The 20,998-nt window shown below is 54.0% G+C and overlaps 1 protein-coding gene and 6 non-coding genes across 7 annotated transcripts in view; 4 read left to right on the top strand and 3 right to left on the bottom strand.

Moving 5' to 3' along the window:
- LOC142821620 (zinc finger protein RFP-like) overlaps positions 1-20,998 on the top strand; it is a 244,336-nt gene that overhangs the window by 153,804 nt on the left and 69,534 nt on the right. The gene's annotated exons all lie outside the window — the stretch shown is intronic.
- TRNAT-AGU (transfer RNA threonine (anticodon AGU)) lies at positions 5,871-5,944 on the bottom strand. Its single transcript has one exon. It is a non-coding gene; the product is annotated as a tRNA-Thr (tRNA).
- TRNAE-CUC (transfer RNA glutamic acid (anticodon CUC)) lies at positions 7,281-7,352 on the top strand. The gene has a single exon. It is a non-coding gene; the product is annotated as a tRNA-Glu (tRNA).
- On the top strand, positions 11,392-11,473 carry TRNAS-AGA (transfer RNA serine (anticodon AGA)). Its single transcript has one exon. It is a non-coding gene; the product is annotated as a tRNA-Ser (tRNA).
- On the bottom strand, positions 12,165-12,238 carry TRNAT-UGU (transfer RNA threonine (anticodon UGU)). Its single transcript has one exon. It is a non-coding gene; the product is annotated as a tRNA-Thr (tRNA).
- TRNAL-CAA (transfer RNA leucine (anticodon CAA)) lies at positions 18,289-18,397 on the top strand. Its single transcript has 2 exons — positions 18,289-18,326; positions 18,352-18,397. It is a non-coding gene; the product is annotated as a tRNA-Leu (tRNA).
- TRNAM-CAU (transfer RNA methionine (anticodon CAU)) lies at positions 20,849-20,922 on the bottom strand. Its single transcript has one exon. It is a non-coding gene; the product is annotated as a tRNA-Met (tRNA).

Below are 20,998 nucleotides of genomic sequence, written 5' to 3'. Positions count from 1 at the left end.
CCCTGGGTGTCCCGGCCAGCCAGCAAGTGGCACAAAGGTTCCTGGCAGTGCTGGCTTTGGGTAATTGGTGACAAATCCTAGCAGCTCAGATGAGGTGGCCGAGTGGTTAAGGCGATGGACTACTAATCTACTGTTCTCTGCATGCATGGGTTCAAATCCCTTCCTCCTTGGATGTTTGCAGCCCTTCCTCTTGCTTCTCCCAGCTCTCTCTTCAGTTCAGTGCCAGCCCCTCCCACTGCAGCCTGGGGAAAGGGGAAATCTCCACAGAGACACTCCCAGCTGGGACCCTCAATCCCTTCTGCCCTCAGGGGGAAACCTCACAAAGGAGATTCCAGGCAGCCAGGCCATGGGGGTCTCTGAGATGCCCCAGCCCTGCAGCGTGTCCCACCTGGCTGTTGCCATGGACCCTCTGTGAGGTCACTGCCTCCCAACCAATGAGCTGAGGTGCTGCACAAGGCCCTTGTGATGTCACTGCTGCCTCCCAGGGCTCATGTCCTGCCCCTGACCAGCCCCTTTGCATGTGTGAGCTGCTCCCCCTCCCCCCGTCACTCAGGGCTGGTTCTGGGGCTCACACAGGGAACATCAGAGGCTGCTCAGGATGCCACATGCCCTCAAGGTCACCTTTGAAATGTCAGGGCAAGCCAGGATCTATCCCGTCCCTTCCGCAAGACCCCACCCCTTTGCTGAGCCCCTGCCCTCCCCAAACCTTTCCATGGACTATCCATTGCTAGTGGACACTCATCACTAATGACATAATTACAGCTGGGGAGAACAGTTTAATTTAAATTATTACATACATTAAGCATTCGAACTGTCTCATGTTAGTTGATCAAATTTCATTTGAAATAAAGGAAAACATTACGGCCAGCACAAAAAGTTTCGGTGTTGCTTTATGTGTGGCAGGGGTGGGGAACCTTTTTTGGTTGGAGCCACTGACCCACCGAAAAATCAGGGGCCACAAAAGTGAGAAACAAAAAAAACTCTTCAAAAGGCCCTCAGCAGTGTCATGGGTGGCCAGGGGAGGCCTCTTCTGTGCCCCAGAAGGGCATAAGTAAATGTGAGCAAAAGTTACAACAAGGCACCACTGGGAATTGAACCCAGGATCTCCTGTTTATGATTCAGGTGCTTTACCCAGCTAAGCCATGGTGCCCTCCTGCAAAGTCTTTTTAAAACGGTTCTTAATGTTTCCAGACAACACTTTTGCCTCCCAAAGAGCAGCCGTTCCCCATTTCCGTCCAGCCATCGAGCGGGTATGTGGGCATCAGATGCTTCTCACCTGTGGGGGAGAAACCTCTCCATGCTTGTGGTTTCCTTCTTCTCCACACACCTCTCCAATCAGCCTTTTCCTGAACCAGCAGTTCCATGGGTGGCCAGGGGAGGCCTCTTCTGTGCCCCAGAAGGGCATAAGTAAATGTGAGCAAAGGCTGCAACAAGGCACTCCCAGTAATTTAACCCAGGATCTCCTGTTTAGTAGGCAAGTGCTTTAGGCAGCTAAGCTATGGTGCCCTATTCAGAGCCACCTGTAAACTGTTCTACTGTACGGCCCCAGACAACACCATTGTCTCGCAAAGTTCGGCCATTCCCCATTTCCCTTCTGCCTTCCCACCCTGGTGGTGTCTGGCTCCCTGGGCACAGAAGGTTATAGTTCAGTGGGCAGAAGCTCTAGCATACACATCTCCCCCAGCTGGCATTGTAGAGTTGCCTTTGTAGGGTTTTGGGTGGGACAAATGCAGCAAACTTTGATTCTCTGGCTTGTAAACCCCTTGGTCTCAGGGTCTAGGTTGGAGTCCCAGGTGGGAGCCCGGCCTCCTTCAGTTTGGTCCCTTCCTGAGGGCACAAAATTGACAACAGAGAATTCCTTTGCCCTGCAGCAATCTCTGTTAGCAACCGAATATTTGCCCAAGTTTAAGTGCAGCAGCAGAAGAAGGCATTAAGCATCTTTCTGTGGTGTGGTGTAGTGGTTGGCACATTTGCCTAACATGCAGAAGGTCCCTGGTTCAAAGCCAGACACAAACATGGTGTCTTGTCTTATTGCCGTTCCCCTTAATGCTCACAAGGCAGTTACAGGGCCTGTTCTCTGGTGCACTGGTGGGTGGAATGTGTGCTGGCTTTCAGGAGCATGTGGGAGACAGTTAAACAGGTTAGGCTGAGATGGGAGGCGCTGGGGCTGAGACCTCTCAGTGGTGCCTTGCCTGGGACCAGGTCACTGCAGACACACAGGGTGTGTCTAGACTACCTAGTTTTGTCGACAAAAGTGGACTTTTGTCGACAAAACTATACCAGCGTCTACACTACACAGGAGAGAGCCCCTGGCTACCACACACAGGCCACGGAGACCTGCTCCATGGTCAGCTGGGTGCGAGAGACGTGCCTGAGACTCCTGGTGGGTGTGTTGGCCCTGCCCTGCCCTTCCTTGAAAGAGACGGGGCAAACACAGGGCTGGTTGACAGGGGCTGTGACACTCCAGCAGCAGGGCCGTCCAGCCTTTCAGCTGGATTCAGATGGATTCAGACCAGGCTGGTCGGAGCCTCTTGCGCTCACCAAGGGGGATTCTGCACTTGCTGCCTTGGGAGCCAGGGTCACATTGCAGAGCTCCCCCAGGGCGGGGTTTGGATTGGAGTCCCTGGGACGGGGGAGGGGGGTTTGGTCCCTTCCTGAGGGCACAGAATTAACAAGAGAGAATTCCTTCCCCCGCAGCAATCTGAGTTGGCTAAAGAGTTGGTAACAGAATATTTTCCCAAGTTTAAATAGAGGAAAGAAAAGCCTCCGTGGTGTAGCCATCACTGTGTTTGTTTAACATACAGCAGCTCCTTAGTTCAAAGCCCTATAGAAACACAGGCTCTTGAGGTGTCCTCTCTGATGGGACAGGCATGTTCTACTCTGAGCTGGGGGTCTCAGGGCTTGGGTCCTTTGTTGCCCTACTCAGGCTTGTGCAGAGGTGTCTTGGAAGCTCTAGTTGAAGGCTCTTTCACAGGCGAGTTCTTCTTGCTGGTCTCCTTCTTGGACCCCAGTTTATATAGTGAAAATTGAGTCCTGCTTAGCAATATCTTAACCAATTATTTTAGTATAATTTTGCTAACCAGTCATAAGATACTATTGTGATTTACCTAACCAATCATACTCCACCACCTTAGTTGATTTACATCTAGCAAAATTAATTTTACAGAAGACAGAAACAGATCCAAACCAGACAGCGACCACACAGACAAACAATGGGAAAGTGAGGACAAGAATCATAGAATGCCCACTGCACAACCACAACTATTGATAAGCAGTTTCTTGCCAGACAAAACAGTGTTTAACTAAGTTTTCTCTACCCATCTTGAGGTCTGTTTCTTACCTGGTACCAGTGGGTGCCATTAGGACAGGATCCCCTTCTCACAGCCTAGTCTGACACTATTTCAGTGTCATTTAGCTGGAATATGAGTATGTGACTCCAGGCTTTACAGCTAATTGCTGCTGCTCTTGAGTCTGGCTGCAGAAGAAAGCTTTAGTTTAGACCTACTGAATAGCGACAGGCCTTCCAATAGGGTTACAGAGAAACCATATTGTTACAGATGACCTTTCCAGGCCAAAGATAGAAGGAAACCCTCAGGGGTGTTTCTAGACCAAGGTTCATTCAATTGGTTTGTTTTTTTGTAGACCTGACCCTTCCGCACCCCTAGAGACTCTGGAACAAAGAAGACACATGAGAAGAACCCAACTTTCTTCCTTTTGCTGTGACATGGATGGATCTAGCTCAGGTTTCACTCAGGGGGTCTGTCTGCGTGTGAAGTACCTGTGACAGTCCCTGTGCACCTCTGCCCCTCATCAGCAACGCCATATACTTGGGGGAGCTCTTGCCCTGAGACTTGCAAAAAGGACAACCTGGACAAAGAAGAAATACTCAGGCACCCTTTGATAGCTCAGCTGGCAGAGCGGAGGACTGTAGTGTGTGTTTGGCAAGCGATCGTTAGGCTACTGGTTCAACTCCAGCTCAAAGGAGCAATTCTTTTCCCTCCAGCCTGGCCTTAGCAGAAGACAACCAAGGTGGTTACCTTGGGTCCATGTCTTCAGAACCCTGCACTGCAATTGACAAAACAATGGTGGGGAGGAGCTGCCAATCACGTTTCTTGGGCTGTGCAGGTTCTGTCCACACACAAAAGTTCTTTCGGAACAATGGCCGTTATTCCACAATAACAATGCAAGAGTCTACACAGCAATTCCGTTATTTTGAAATAATTTCTGAAGTATCAGACGGCTTATTCCGACTTCTGCAAACCTCATTCTACAAAGACTAACGCCTATTCCAAATTAGCTATTTCAAAATAAGGCCTGTGTAGATGCGCCACTGCTGCTAGTTTGAACTAGCCCCTTCTTGTGGACATACTAACTTACTCTTCTGAGACAGGTCGTCTACACTGGGGAGCCTGCCTCAGACTATTCTGAGGTTTCCCGGCAGTGTAGATGTGCTAGTTCGAAATAAACTATTTTGGAATCACTATTCAAGGACAGCTTATTCCAAAAGAAATGTGCCGTGTAGTCATAGCCAGAGGGATGAAGCAGCAGGAGGAAAGCCAGGAGTGCAGAGGCCAGCCAGAAAACTGAGTGTCCCCAATGCCCATGCACAGGTCACTGGGTAGGTCCCATGGTGTAAGGGGCAGCACTCAGGACTTTGAATCCTCCAATCTGAGTTCAAGTCTCAGTGGGACCTGCTGGGTTGAGCTTGTTATTGTGAGGCTTTTTCACATTGCACAGCTATGTCTATGCTGCAGGCCTTTTGCACAAGAATGGCCATTCTTGTGCAAAAACTAGTGGAGTGTTTACCCTGCATGTGCATTCTTGTGCAAGAAAATTTACAGTAAACCATTGGAAAAGAGGGCTTCTTGCACAAGAAGGCAGTGTGCACAGGCAAGAGGGATTTCTTGTGCCTAAAACAGCCATTAGAGCTTTCATGCACAAGAGAGTGTCCACAGATGCTCTTTATTAGGAGATAAACCATTTCATAGAGCTGGAGAGAACTTTGAGAGGTCATCTAGTCCACTCCCCATGCTCATGGCAGGGCCAAGAGCCATCCCTGACAGATTTGCCTCAGACGTGTCTAAATGGCTCCTTCAAGAATTAAACTCATAACCCTGGAATGGCAGTTCCAGGGGACACTTCTCCAGAGTTCAAACATCTAACAGATACTATGGCAAAAAGGAAGCCAAAGGGAAATGTCATGAACTATCACCTCAGATGAGACTCGAACCCACAATTCCAAGATTAGGAGACCAATGCTTTATCCACTAGGCCACACTAGTGACACTGAAAAGGCAGAAATTCCCTCTTCCCAATACACATTCCTCAACTTTTAGATAGAGTCCAGCTGTTGGAAGGAACCAGAAACACAGGAAGGGCTGAAAATCAGCTCTCAGGAGGCACCTCCAGCTGCCCCCCAAGTGTGGGTCACCCCACACTAGACATGGGCGAAACTTAACACCTTGACATCATGTCTCCCTTCCAAAGCCAAGGGCTAGTCTCCCACAGCCGCAGCCTCAGCAGGGCACTGCACTGGTGCTCACGCTGCTCCTGGGGAAAGGAATGGGTGCTACAGGGGTTGGGGCTGGCGGGGAATGGCCGGTTGTCACTGAAGGGGAAGGATAAAATGCAGCCACATTGCTGAGGGCAGGGAGAGCAGCTGGTGCTGGGCTGCTGGCACCGTGGGACATCCCTGGGGGAGCTCTGCAATGTGACCCTGGCTCCCAAAGCAGCAAGTCCAGAATCCCCCTCGATGAGCACAAGAGACTCTGACCGATCTGGTCTGAATCTGGCTGAAGGGCTCAAGTGCCCCAGTGCTGGAGTGTCAGAGGCCAGAAAGACATAAGAAAAAGTAAACAAAGTCCACCACAAGGCACCACTGGGACTTGATCCCAAGATCTCCTGTTTACTAGACAGGTGCTTTAACCAGCTAAGCCATGGTGCCTTCCTCAGGGAGCCTGGTGAAACTGTTCTACTCTATGGTCCCAGACAACACCTTTGCCTCCCAAAGTGCAGCCAATCCCCATTTCCCTCCAGCCCTGGTGGTGTCTGGCTCCCTGGGCATAGAAGGCTACAGCTCAGTGGGCAGAGGCTCTGACATGCACATCTCCCCCAGCTGCTTGGCCTGGGGAGTTGGCCTTGAGCTTTAGTATCACTGAGGGGAGGGAGAAGTGCAGCAAACATTGATTGTCTGGATTGTAAACACCCTCTCTCCTGGCCACACACGGCACTTCTTGGTGCGTCTCAAGCCAGGCCCTGCAAGGAGCCACCAGGGCAGGAACCAGCCCTTGGAGCTCGGCTTGCACCGGAACCGGCAGTTTCCCACCACGTCTCGCTGGAGAAGAGACGACTTGTTCCCCTTCCTCTCACCTCACGTCTCCCTTGTCTCTGTTCCCTTCAAAGGTCTCCTCCACCTCAGGACCTGCCTCCTCAGGGCGCTGCCCCTCTGCCACTGGGCTGGGAGTGGGAGATTCCACAGTCTCTGCACTTGGGCTGAGAAGTCTCACGGGGACTCGTCTGTGGATGGCGTTAGTCAGCCCGATGGCCAGTCGGATCCATTCCGTAGCGCTGCTCGAGAGGGAGCTTTCCCAATCTCCACTGGTATTTCCTGGGGCTTTGTGTAGGGGGATTGGGCTTGGCCATCTTCTCCGCTAGAAATGCCTCTTCTTTGGAAAGCAGCTCCCAGGAGTTCATGGAACTTCTTCTTCTCAGCTTGGGACAAGGACAAGCAAGGGGTGACGGGACAGGGGTTTATGTGATGATGACAGGAGTGCAGAAAGCAAATAAGAAATTATTTTTTCTTCTAGTAAAGAACCAGGGTGACAGAATGAAACTGGTAAGTAACCAAGTTAAAAAAGAAGCATTTTTGCACCCAATGGAACTCCTTGCCAGAGGATGTTGTGAAGGTGAAATCTACAAGAAGGTCCAAAAAAGAACTGGATAATTTAATGCAGGAAAGGTCAATCAATGGCATTTCACCAGAATGGACAGGGCAAGTGTCCCTAGCTGATGTATATCTGAAGCTGGGAATGGAGGGATCACTTAATAACTGTCTGTCCTGAGGATTCCCTCCGGAAAATGAAATTGGCTGCTGTTGTGAGACAGGATCCTGGGCTAGTTGGGCAACTGGCATGGCCCAGTCTGGCTGCTTTGATGTTCTATTTGGCTGTTCTTGTCTCCTCTGGGCTAGGGAGAATGGACCCCCTCCCCCCATCCTGAAGTGGACAGAAAATGGCCTGCGAAAGGCTAGTGTAAGTGAGCAAAGAGACTTGTTTCATGTGTCCCTGATGGTCTAGTGGTTAGGATCCAGCACTCTCATTGCTGTGGCCTGGGTTCAATTCCCAGTCAGGGAAACCAGCTGCAACTTTCCCAAAATATGTCCGTTGTCAATCTTCTTGCCACATGTTACAACAGCTGAGACCTAGCATGGGGCTAGCCCTAACCCCTCCCCCTTGGCTGGGCACTGTCTGGACTCAGGCCTCCCCAGTGCCAGCGTAAGGGCTCTGGAGAGGACAGGGCAGCTCCAGGGGCAGAGTCCTTTCTTCTGCAGTAGTTCAAACCCAGCCCCTTGGTTCCAACTAACTAACATTACTCCTCATTTTTGCCCTCTGTGCCTCCCTCCCAACCCCAACATACCCCAACACATCCCCTTCCCTCTCCCTCTCCCCCTCCCCTTGCTGGTAACACCATCAGGACTTTTCCTTGTTGAAAGAACAAACTCTCTGGTTTTTATGTGGGGAATGTAGAACTGGGGAGGGGCTGGGGAAAGACCCTGGGACGGGGTGGAGGCTGGGAGGAAGGGCTAAGGCTGGCACCTTCCTCTGATTGTCCCACTGCCTCATGTCAGGGGCCTCAGCAGTGCTGGGGGGTGGTTCCAGGGGGAGAAGCTGGTTCAGAGGAACTTGAGCTGCTGGGCCATTGAAGCAGGCCCCCAGCAGCAGCCTCTGTGCAGGGCTCACACGCTCCAGGCCTCCCGGTCATATTGAGTCTCCCCGTGTGGCTTGGGCTCCAGAGCCTGCCCCCCAGCTGGTGCTTTGAGGTAGCGACTGCAGCAGCAGGAATTTGGGCATCAGTTCCCCTGTGTTGGGGACAGGAAGCCAGGCCCAGGCCCTTTTAGCCACTGGGGCTGTGCAGGCTGAGTCTTCCCCTACCAGATCTCTGCCCTGCTCCCTGCAAAGCTCTCAGCCTTTTGCTTGTTTCTGCTTCCCTGTCCATAGCAGGCAGCTAAAGGAAGTAAAGTCAGCAAACCAAACACCCCTGTAGCCAGCATGGGGCTTGAACCCATGACCTTGGTGTTATTAGCGCCACACTCTAACCAGCTGAGCTAGCCAGCCTACGAAAGTGCAGCTCACCAGTGGCCCTTTCAAGAAAGACGCCTCAGGCAGCTGCAGGGACGTCTCTGAAGCTGCCAATGGCTCTTCTCTGACAGGGTCACTAGCGACTCACTGTGACATGGGCTGGCTAGTCCAGCTGGTTTGAGGGTTGGTCAAGGTGGCTGGCGGCCGGCAGACCCAGGACAAAGAGAAGCCGGAATCTCTTGCTGCCAGCACCTTGCCTCCCAGCTTCTTCCCTGCCAGCAGCAGCAGAGTCCTGAGCGCTGCCCTTGACACCATGGGACCAACCTCCCCTCACTCAACTGGGCCAAGCTGGTGCCCAGCTCATGCCCACTGGGACCTGCTTTACTTGGGTTCCTTCCTCCCAGAGCCCCCTTCTTCTCCTGGGCTGCGAGGAGCATCACTGGGATCCTTTCTCACATCCCAGCACAGGGCCATCTCTCCAGTGACAGGAGACGGGGCTGGTTTCAAGATTTCGTTTAGCGCAGCAGCAAGCAAGAGGAGAAGCAGGAAAATCAACCCCATTTGCAAGCTTTGTGTGACAGGAGGGGTGTGAGCTGGGGAACCTGCACCCCCAGAAGGGCATTTGGGTGCACCCAAAGGCAGCAAGAATTCAGGCCCTCAGGCGAGTGCATTGGGGACAATGTGTGAGCCCTTCCATGAGCATTTTCTGCTCCCACTGGGGAAGGCAGCTGGGCAGGACCAGCCTGCAGCCCACGTCCCTTTCAGCACCAGGTGCAGGAGGTAACAGAGAGGGGAGGAAAGTCCATGGCCAGAGCCTCCTCCCAGCAGTCTGGCCCTGCACAGAGTCTGTGCATGATGGAGCCTCTCCCAGCAGGATTCTGGCCTGTTCTCTGCAAAGTGCTCAGCTGTTTCATTTTTTTGCAGGCCCATTGTATGTGTCCCTGGTGGCTTCATTTACAATTTTCAGTCTTTACATTTGCATCCCTTTTTGGAAAAGAGGGTGCAAGTGTAAACATACCCTACATAGCGAGAGTTGGCCTCCGTCAGTTGAGCCTGGCTATGTCCCTACTTCAGGAACCCAAAGGGAGCAAAGAACAGAAATACTGGAAGCTGGTGGGGTACCCTCTGAATTTGATTTAGTGAGTCTTAGTTGGACTTGCTAAATCAAACTCCAGAAAATTGAAAGATAGTGGCCATTCCTCCCCCAGTGGGTGTGATTCTTGTTCTTCTGCACAGCATAGCCCAGGTAGACCAAGGACTTTCAGATCACACCCTTGCGGAATTGATGGGAATAGAACCCAGACACAGCAGATTTTAACTTGTTTCAGTTGAGATGGGTTTGCCTGGTTTATGCGCATTGACACAGAAACACATTAGGGCTACGTCTACACTGGAACCCTTTTCCAGAAATGCTTAAAATGGAACAGTTTTTTGTTATAAGTATTTCCGGAAAAAGCACGTCTACATTGGCAGGATGCGTTTCCAGAAAAGCACTTTTTCCGGAACAGCATCCGTGGCCAATGTAGACGCGCTTTTCCGGAAAAAAGCCCCGATCGTCATTTTCGCGATTGGGGCTTTTTTGCGGAAAAGACTACTGTGCTGTCTACACTGGCCCTTTTCCGGAACAGTTTTTCCGGAAAAGGCCTTTTTCCTGAATGGGAGCAGCATAGTTTTTCTGGAAAAACACTGACAATTTTACAGTAGATCGTCATTGCTTTTCTGGAAAAGCAAGCAGCCAATGTGAACAGCTGGCAAGTTATTCTGGAAAAGCAGCAGCTTTTCCAGAATAAATGACCCAGCGTAGACACAGCCCAGGGGTTTGTAGTAATCTCTGCACATCAGAAATGCAGAGTGAGATGCAACTGGAGATGCAAAGGTTTCAAAGAAGTTGATCAACCTTTCAGGGGGCACTGGGAGTTGAAACAGGGACCCTTTTGCCTATAGTTAAACACTTTACCACTGAGCTACACCCCCATTACACTTGCTTGTTTGCATCCAGTGTTAGGAAATTAGCCGCTGGCAGCACTGTCTGCAAGAGCAGGTGGTGCCTTGCACACATGGCGGGGGGAGGACGGTCCTCTATGGGGTCAGACATGTGTGGTATCCCCCCACCTACAATCAGCATGACATGTCACAATAGCGCATCATCCCCTGTGCTCCCGCCTGCCCTGTGTGTGTTGCAACCTCACAGCACTCACCTGATGTTCCCTCCCCGGCGCCTGAGGACATTTGAGAGGCCTCCTTCATCTGGGGGACCGGTTCCAGGGTGAGGGTCACGACGTTCCTGGAATCCTCCTTCTCCTCATCCTGGAGCTGCTGGCCGCTCCTGCCCAGGTGTCTCCATCCCAGACTCCACAACTGTCCCTGGAGACAGGGTTCCCCAATCCCCAGGACTTGGTCCAGTTCCTCATAGTATGCACAGTGCTGCGATGCTTCCCCAGTGCGGGAACTGCGCTCACAGGTCCTCACATACCCCTGCTGCAATTTCTTGACCTTGGCTCTGACTTGGTCTGGGGTGGGGGGAGGTGGCCTTTCTTTGCAAGGCCGTCAACCATTCAGCCATAAATATCTGCATTCCTCCGCCTGGACTGCAGAGACTCCTCCTTGGACCACAGCTTTATCTCTAGCCCCTACCATGACAGTGCCCGGCACTTGCTGCCACTTGCTTGCTCCTGCGATGTATCCCTAGAAGGGCCAGAGGGATCTCTGGGGGCTTGTGCCTGTGACATGGCTCTCCAAGAGGCTGGAAGCGCTCGATCTTAGCCAACTGGATAGTGAAATTATACTAAAATAATTGGTTAAGATGGAACTAAGCAGTACTTTAATTTCTCTTTATAAACTGGGATCCAAGAAGGAGACCAGCAAGAAGAAGGAAAAGGGGAGAAGAGAAGAGGAAGGAAAAGGGAAAGGAAGACCAAGAAGGAGGAGGGAAGACCTTGAAGCAGAACTCACCTCCAAGGCAGCCTAAGAGCAGAACGGCCGGGACTCCTCTGCACAGCTGTTGCAAGGGTTTGCTGTGTGAACTCTGTGGCAGGTATTAGGGCTGTGCACTGGGATTATTTACCAGTTTCCCTGAATCCTTTTTTGTCCCAGAGCTGTGATGGCCGAGTGGTTAAGGTGTTGGACTAGAAATCCAATAGGGTTTCCCTGCGCAGGTTCAAATCCTGCTCACAGCGAGGTCTGTATTTTGCCCACACCTCTTCCTCGGGCAGCAAGGGCCTCTGTGAGTTACCAGCAGTGGGGCTGTTACTGTTGGCATCAGGACTGGATTAAGGGTTGAGTTAGTGGGTCAGCTGCCATCAGGCACTGCCTGCCTGGCTCCTGGCAGGCTGCAGTTCCTTGGGGCTGCATTAACCTCCACAGCACCTGTCAGCAGGGCCCTTCCCCATGCAGCTGTGGGGCTCTGCATGGCCTGCCCCAGGGGACCCTGGGTTGCACGCCAGCAGTGGTGGCAGGGCCAGGCTGTGCAGCAGAAGAGCATCCTGCCACCACAAGCTCCATGCATGGAAGGGGAGGGTCTGTATATGCACTGTGCACCCAGGGTGGAGCCGCACATGCACCATGAGCCGGGGGGCAGTGCCACATGCGCGGAGCACTAGAATGGCTCAGACTGGCTGTGGTCAGCATCTAACTAATTGCACCATTAGGCCATGTCTTCACTCAGATGGAGATTTCTGCTGCAATCCATCTCCCAGAGTTTGATTTAGCAAGTCTAGATAAGACTCGCTAAATCAAACCCAGAGGGCACCTGCACCAGCTCTTTGCTGCCATCCTACTTCCACTGTTAGGACACCAGCAAATGGTAAAACCAACTCCAGATATGTGTTGGGATATGGTGGAAAGAAGAGACACATTGGCCTCACCACAAGGCACCACTGGGAGTTGAACCCAGGATCTTCTGCTTACAAGGCAGTTGCTTTAGCCAACTAAGCCATGGTGCCCTCCTTGAAAGTAGCTCTCAAACTGTTCTACTTTATGGTTCCAGAGAACATGTTCCCATTCCAAAGTGCAGCCGTTCACCGTTCCCCTCTAGCTCCTGCCGTGTCTTGAGGTCTGTGCAGCCTAAGACGTTAGATTGGCAGCTGGAACCCAAAACCTTTTTGGCAATTGTAGCCCCATGCCCCAAAGGGACAGACCCAAGGCAGCCGCCTGGTCCTAAGGCCGGGCCTGCAGCCAGGGGGAGGAAGAAGAATCTCTCCTTTCAGCTGGAGTTCACACAGCAGCCCAGCTAGCTCAGTTGGTTAGAGCCTGGTGCTAATAATACTAAGGTTATGGGTTCAAGCCGCATGCTGACTACAGAAATGTTTGGTAAGGGACAGCTCAGTGGTTTGAGCATTGGCCTGCTAAACCCAGGGTTGTGAGTTCAATCCTTGCAGAGGCCATTTGCATCAAAAATTCATCAGGGGTGGTACTTGGTCCTGCTGAGAAGTCAGGGGACTGGACTTGATGACCTTTCAAGGTCCCTTCCAGTTCTAGGAGATAGGCAATCTCCATTATTATTATTTTTTTTTTAAAAAAAGCAACCTAAGGGCCTTCGCTGATCCCCAGCCACAGGCCTCTGCTCTGCCAGCTGAGCTTTGGAAGGTGCCTGGGGCAGGCTGCTTTGCCCAGGTGGCCCTTGGGTGAGCGTTGGGGCAGGAGAACCCAGCAACACAGGGGGCTCTAATGGGAGCTTCACCTGCAGAAGGACCCTTCAGTGAAACCAGGCAGAAACACAGTGTCTTGCTGCCCCTTCTCCTGCCTGGGCCTGGCCTCCCTCCCCTGCTCGGCACCACAGAAAGCCCCTTGGCAGAAGTCAGAGGCCTCAGGCCTGTCCCCTCTGAGGAGCTTGTGGAGCTTGTGCCTTGGTCCTGGCTCTCTTGGCTGCCCCTGAGCGCTGCCGGCCAAAGGAGGCAGCAAGGCAGGAGAGGGGGGAGGAGCAAGTCCCGCTGAGGCCGACAGCTCGGGCTTAAGCCTCCAGCCCCAGCACAAAACCTTCAGCCAGGCCCGTGTGGCTCCCTCCTGCCCCCGCACACGCTCACAGGGGGAAACGTGCCCCATGTTCCATCCCCGCACCAGGCCCAGGTGATGGGCTCAGCCCTCGAGCAGCCCACAGGGCCTGTGAGGGACGGACTGAGAGCAGGGCCCCACTGACACCCCCCGTCCTGCCCCTCTGGCCTGCGTGCGGCGCTGGCACGGGACAGGCAGGAACGGCAGCCAGGGAGAAAGCAGCTTGGACTGACGGGCGAGTCTCACTTACTGACCAGACTCCCAGGCCCTGGGCTCTGGGGCCAGCCCCCCTGTGGGTCAGAGCCCCCTGGCCACAATGCTACTCCAGGGGGCCTGGTTCCAGGGCCACCTAACCCCAGGGGCTGAGGGGCTGGAGGCCTTTGCCCTGGAGTCTCAGAGCTCCCCTAGTGTCGGCTGCCGCTGGCCTGAATGGTGCTGGATGCTCCTGCTCCCCTCCCAGCAGGCTGGCCCTGCGCAGGCTCTGTGCTCGCTGGAGCCTCCTCCTGCCAGGTCCCCAGCCAGCTCTCTGCAAAGCCTCAGCCTGGCTCCTTTCCTGCCCTCTGCTTGCAGGGCCCCTGGAAATGGCTTTGGGCGGATCCCTGAGCCCCAGCATTGGGTGCAGCACTGCTGGGCCCCCGGAGCCTGGGCTGCAGCCAGGAGGGGGAATCTCCTGCAGGGTCGGTGGGATGTAGAAAGCTGCTCCCTGGGAACCTTTCCCATGGCAGCGCCCCCAGCCTGGCCAGCCCCTGCCCGGCCCGGCCCCCAGCCCGGCCTCCACCCCAGGGTGGGCAGCATTTGTGGGGGGGCAGCATTTGTGGGGGCAGGTAGGAGAGGCCCCCCCTCCCCTTCCCAGAAGAGCAGACCCCCCAGGGTGGCAGTGGGGGTATCTGGCCCAGGGCTGCTCTCAGCAGAGGGGGCTGTGATCCCAGCCTGGGGCCAGGGAAGCTGCTACCAGCTCGTGCGAGGCGGGGAGAGCCACCCCAGACAGGGTGGGGAGAGGGATCAAGTGGGGTGGGGGCAGATAAGAGAGGTGAAGGGGAACAGGGACGTGTGAGGTGGGGCAGGAAGTGGAGGCAGGAGGTGCTGAAGGGAGGTTGGGGGGATCATACCAGTCAGTGGGTGGCTGGGAGCAAGGGTGCAATGGAGGGAAACTAGGGGGGGGTCACAGGAAGGGAAAGGGGGCAGGGGAGGTTGGGAGGAGACTGGGGGAGCAAGAGCAGCCTGGCTGGGGAAGGGGAGACACAGGGCAGGGCTTGTACAGAAGGAGATGGGGAAAGATACAACGGCAATTCCCCCACCCCCGTGGGGCAGGAGGGGGGGCAGAGGTGACTGGTGGTGGCACTTGAGGGCACCAACTTCTCTGCCCCAACAACATTTCTGAAGTTTATAACCAGGGTGTCCCAAATGCCCCCTGCCTCTGTGGGTGCCTCTCCCTGCGCCCCTCCCTCTGCAGGCTCCAGTCCCCCGGGGGAAGAGCTGCCCCCTCCAGAAGCCTGAGGGGAATTTCTTCTGTGAATTTTTTTAAGTGTAGATATCTGCAAACACTGATCTGTAGGGACTGGTAATGGTTTATTTCCATATTTGCATATTTGTTATTTGCATAATGTATATGCAGACATGTAAATATGTTACCAGTCTGGCAAAAGTTTGTGAATGGGTTTGGCTGTCCATGGTATTAAAAAAAGGTTAGCAATCACTGGACTGATCCATGGGGGGTGGCCAAATGCAAGGCAGGGAAAACACCAGGGCTACGTCTACACTGGCCCCTTCTTCGGAAAGCGGGAATAGGGAAATCCACAGGGGATTTAAATATCCCCCACGGGATTTAAATAAACATGGCCGCCGCTTTTTTTCCGGTTTGGGGAAAAGCCGGAAAAAAGCGTCTAGACTGGCCCGATCCTCTGGAATAAAGTCCTATTCCGGAGGATCTCTTATTCCTACTTTGAAGGAAGAAGTTCATGGAACTTCTTCTTCTCAGCTTGGGAAAGGGACGACTAAGGTGCGATGGGACAGAGTTTTATGTAATGATGACAGGGGTGCAGAAAGCAAATAAGAATTTTTATTCTCCTACTCAAGATCCTGGGTGACAGAATGAAACTGGTAAGTAACCAAATTAAAAGTGAATCAAAAGGGAGCATTTTTGCGCCCAGTGGAACTCCTTGCCAGAGGATGCTGTGAAGGTGAAATCTACAAGAAAGTCCAAAACAGAACTGGATAATTTAATGCAGGAAAGGTCAATCAATGGCATTTTACCAGGATGGTCAGGGCAGGTGTCCCTAGCTGGTGTATTCTAGAAGCTGGGAATGGGCGACAGGAGGCATCACTTAATTGTCTGTTCTGAGGATTCCCACTGGGCAATGGAATTGGCTGCTGTCGTGAAACAGGATCCTGGGCTAGTTGGGCAACTGGCATGGCCCCGTCTGGCTGTTCTGCTGTTCTGTTTGGTTTCTGTTCTTGTCCCCTCTGGCCAATGGAAAATGGACCCGTGTCCTGAAGGGGAGAGAAAGTGGCCTGTGAAAGGCTAGTGAAGGTAAGGAAAGACCCCATGTGCAGGTGTCCCTGATGGTCTAGTGGGTAGGATTCAGCACTTTCACTGCTGAGGCCTGGGTCCAATTCCCAGTCAGAGAAACCAGCCTCACTTTTCACTTGACATCTGCCTACCCATTCATCTTACCTCATTGTTACAGCAGCTGTGACCCAAGAGGTTCACTCAGGGCCCCTTTCCCACCTCTCCCTCACTGCCAAGACAGCACCTGCCAGTTTCACAAGCCCTTCAGAAGGGGCAGAGCTGGGTGACTCAAACTGCCCCTCCCCTCTCCCATGTGGGCAGCCCTGCAGGAAGCTCTGTGGCACACACAGCACTAGCCCAGCGCAGTGTCAGGTCGGCACAAGATCCATTGGTTCAGTTTGGTTGTTGAAGGAGACAACCCAGAACTGGCTCCAGCCCCCACTCAGTAACCTGGGGAAATGACCCACCAGGCCTGGGCCCCTCGGAGAGGCAATGATTCCCCACTGGCCAGGGCAGAGCCTCCCTCTGACACAGTCATGGAGCCTTCTCCCCCTGGTCCTGCCTCTCCCCGTTCACTCAGCTCTCACTGCTCGGTGCTGCCAGGGAGGGGCCTCACCGTGAGAGCCACAGAGACACGTCCCAGAGCAGGACGGATGCTCAGACCGACACTGAGTGTTGCTCAGCGCTGGGGTGAGACAGGGAAGAACAAAAGGGTCTAACGGCACCAGCAGCCTTTCAGAACAGCCCCTGGCCCCACCACCACATCCCAGCTCTTCCCTCCGCCCTCGCTGGACTCTGCTGGGCACTGTCTGGACTCAGGCCTCCCCAGTGCCAGCCTAAGGGCTCTGGAGAAGACATGGCAGCTCCATGGGCAGAGTCCTGAGCCCCTGGCAGGGCAGGGCTCATTAAGCAGTTGGGGGGGGGGGGGGGGCTGGGTTGCTGCACAGGTTAGGGCTGGCCTGGGCAATGACTTTTGATGGGGAACCACTCCCAGGGCTGCACTTTTCCATGCTATTAATGGAGGAGGAGGGGGTCTGGGATGCAGGTTGGTGCAGACAGGATCTTGGGGCAGAGGACTGGGGTGCAGGAACAGTTGCAGGAGGTTGGGTTGTGACCTGGGGCAGAGGATTGGGGTGCAGGATCTGGGAGGGGTGAGGGTTCAGGATGGGGGCAGAGGGTTTGGTTTACATGGGGTACCAGTGGGTTGAGGGAAGGGAGGGGCTGGGGTGCCAGAGGCAGGCTCTGGCTGGGAGACTTACCTGGCTCACTCCTGGCCAGCAGCCCAGCACATTTCTCAGGCAGCTACTTCCCTGCCCCCACACAGGCTCTCAACCTCCATTAGCCAATAAGCTGAGGGGCTGCAAAAGGCCCTTGTGATGTCACTGCCACACCCACCCCTGCCCGCCAGGGCTAATGTCCTGCCCCAGGCAGCCCCTTTGCATGGCTGAGCTGCTCCCAGGGGTGAAAGTGACACATTTCTTACAGGGACTGTTCTATTGGGCACCACCCCTTGGGCTGGGCAGGAGGGAGGGGGAGGCTCAAGGCAGGAAGTTGGGGGAGGGGTTGTGATAGGACAGTACCTGTAAGAAATTAAAGTGTGGAGTGGAGTGTGGGAGGCTCAAGGTAGGTACTTGGGGAGCGTGTCAGTGTGGGGTGGGGCTCAGGGCAGGGGTGAGGATGTGGGAATCAGGGCACAGGATTAGGGATGTGGGGGGGCTTGGGGCTGGGACTGTGGGTGTGTGTTGAGGGGATCAATGGGACTAGATTCCCAGCTCCCTCTGCTCTGGGCTCCCTGAGGCCCTTTAACACACAAGAGCTTTCTCTGCAGTGCACTGAGGAGAGGAGCCCCTGAACCAGTGATGCCGCTTTGCCCAGGTTGGCAGGGACAGGAAGCAGGCCGGGTGCCCAGTAACCCCAGACAGATGTGCACATCTTCATGCGAGCAGCAGCTGTTGTGGGGCTCTAGAAATCTCCCCCTAGATCTAATTCCCCACGTGCCAGGCACCAGTCAAAGCCAGGGCTCCGGGGTCTCAAGCAGAACAGTGCGGGGGGCGGATACGTGTCTATTTGAGGCAGGTTTCACACTCCCACGTCCCAGACACGTACTGTGGCACAAAGACCAACGGTCCCTGCACAAAGTGTGTCCCAGAGATAAGCGTTAGCCCCGGGAACAAGCATCGCCCTGCAGAAGAGACACCCCTGGTCTGGAGCCAACAAGCCCAGGAGACACCCAGCTCAGGATCCCCAAGCACTGACACAGACACCCTGGCACAGGAGAATCCCAAGCCTCAGTTCTGCCGGCCAGAGTTTTCTCCTCTTCTCTTTCTTGTCAGCTCCCTGCAAAACACCTCACAACAGTAGATGAGGGTGAGTGGGGATAAACCCAGCTGGGCTGTAGAGCGGCTGTTAGATGGGGAAAGAGAGGTGCTCCCGCCGCCTCCCCGAGCAACTCTCACATGTAAGAAAACTGCCATTGGAAACATCTGCATGTGTGTCAGGATGGCCGAGTGGTCTAAGGCGCCAGACTCAAGGACCTGTCTTTCCCTTAATTGGGTGTTCTGGTCTCCAAATGGAGGCGTGGGTTCAAATCCCACTCCTGACACATCCTCTTTTCTTAAATCATCTCTTTTATGTCTAGAGAGGTGACCTCATTTCCCCATTTCTCCTGACATTGTAGGAGCCCTTGCTCCTCCCACATGCTCATGAAAGCATTTCTCTTAGGCTGCATCTACACAGCAGCGTTCCTTGGGCATAACGGCCATTATACTGCAATAACAATGGGAGCGTCTACACAGCAATTCCATTATTCTGACGTCTGTAACACACCATCCAGACCAGTGGTCTGAGGAGCCAGGAGGTTTCCAGGCTGCAGACAGCCAAGCCCACAGGCAAAGACAAAGCAAAGTCCCAGCCACTTCCTGCTCAGCCCAGTGGGGTCTCTGTGTGGCCCCCAGACCTTTTGTTTGCCATTCCCCAGGTGCAGGGGCCCAGATTCAGCAACACTCACAGGCCCCACAGGAGGAGGCTGGTTTCCTGCTTCACCCCACGGCCCAGCAATGAGCCCACAGACTCCCCCTGTGCTCTGGAAGCCAGGTTAGTCATGTGAATTGGGTGGGGGCAGGTAACATCAGGCCTGGGCACTGGGATTATTTACCAGTTTCCCTGGGGGCCCTGCTGTTTTCACAGCACAAATATCTTTCCCATCACCCCTGAGTCGTCCCTTTCCCAAGCTGAGAAGAAGAAGTTCCATGAACTCCTGGGAGCTGCTGTTCCAAAGAAGAGGCATTTCCCGTGGAAAAGATGGCCAAGACCTACACAGAACCCCAGAAAATACCAATGGACACTGGGCACTTGTAAAGCTCCCTCTCGGGCAGCGCTACGGAATGGATCCGGCTGGCCATCGGGCTGACTAACGCCATCAACAGATGAGTCCCAGTGAAACTTCTCAGCCCAAGTGCAGAGACTGTGGAGTCTCCCGCTCCCAGCCCAGGGCAGTGCCCTGAGGAGGCGGGTCCCGAGCAGCAGAGACCTTTAAAGGGAACGGAGACGTAAGGTCAGAAGGAAGGAGAACAAGTCACCTCTTCCCAGGTGAGATGTGGTAGGAAACTACCAGATCCGGTGCAAGCCGAGCTCCAAGGGCTGGTTCCTGCCCTGGTGGCTCCTTGCAGGGCCTGGCTTGAGAAGGGCCAAGGAGCCATGTGTGGCCAGGAGAAAGGGTGCAGAGGGAAGGTGGATGCAGGAGCAGGATGGGGGAGCAGGAAGAAGGGAGGGTGTCAAAGGAAGCTGGGGGTGCTGGGTGGGAAGAAAGTGAGGGGAACAGGGTGCCTGGGGTCTGGGTATGATGTTATGTGTCGTTGTGTCCCCTTACAGCAAAGGCAACAACCACACTGCCCCGAAGGTGAACAGCCACAGTCATGGCACTTCCTGGGTGGGCCCTGGACTGTGTGGCAGCAACCACCTGGTCCCAGGCAAGGCACCACTGAGAAGTCTCAGCCCCAGCCCTGCCTCCTCCAATCTCAGCCTAAGCTTCTGAGCTGTCTCCCATATGCTCCTGCCTTGTGGGCTCCAAGGGGAACTGCAATAAGAGAAGACCCTGTGTTTCTGAACCAGGGACCTTTTGCGTGTTAAGCAAACGTGATAACCACTACACCACAGAAACACCCATAAAAATGTTTTCTGCTACTGCACTTAAGCTTGGGCAAATATTCGGTTGCTAACCCTTTGGCCAACAGAGATTGCTGCAGGGCAAAGGAATTCTCTGATGTCTATTTTGTACCCTCAAGAAGGGACCAAACTGAAGGAGGCCGAGCCCCCACCTGGGGACTCCAACCTAAACCCTGAGACCAAGGGGTTTACAAGCCAGAGAATCAAAGTTTGCTGCATTTCGCCCTCCCCCAAACCTGCAGAACCTCAAAGGTAACTTTACAGCCCCAGGTGATGGGGGAGATGTGCATGTTAGAGCCCACTGAGCTGTAGCCTTCTGTGCCCAGGGAGCCAGACACCACCAGGGTGAGAAGGCAGGAGGGAAATGGGGAATGGCCAAAATTTGTGAGACAATGGTGTTGTCTGAGACCACACAGTTGAACAGTTTAGAGGTGGGTCTGAGAAGGGCACCGTGGCTTAGCTGGCTAAAGCACTTGCCTAATAAACAGCCTTGGCTCACATTTACTGATGCCCTTCTGGGACACAGAAGAGGCCTCCCCTGGCCACCCATGGAACTGCTGGTTCAGGAAAAGGCTGATTGGGGAGAAGAAGGAAACCACAAGCCCCAAGAGGTTTCACCCCCCCTCTCTTGAAAAGCTCCTCATGCCCACAGACCCTGACTCTCCATGGCTGCAGAGGTTGCACCCTCATGCCCCTGAGGCAATCATAAGGATGTGTGGGCCTGGCTTTCCTGTCTCTGCAAGTGCAGTCAGAGCCCTGCCTGCCAGTGCCAGCAGCCTCTGCACCAGGCTTGTGGTTTCCTTCTTTCCAATGTTCCTCCCCAATCAGCCTTTTCCTGAACCAGCAGTTCCATGGGTGGCCAGGGGAGGCCTCTTCTGTGTCCTAGAAAAGGCACCACTGGGACTTGAACCCAGGATTTCCTGTTTATGAGGCAGGTGCTTTAGCCAACTAAGCCATGGTGCCCTCCTCCAAAGTCTCTTTAAAATGGCTCTTTATGTTTCCACACAACACTTTTGACTCCCAAAGTGCAGCCGTTCCC

The sequence above is a fragment of the Pelodiscus sinensis genome, chromosome 19, assembly GCF_052426305.1.
Source record: "Pelodiscus sinensis isolate ZL-2025 chromosome 19, ASM5242630v1, whole genome shotgun sequence".
Classification (NCBI taxonomy): Eukaryota; Metazoa; Chordata; order Testudines; family Trionychidae; genus Pelodiscus; species Pelodiscus sinensis.
Note: the sequence above shows the minus strand (reverse complement) of the source record. Positions and strands in the feature narration are given on the sequence as shown.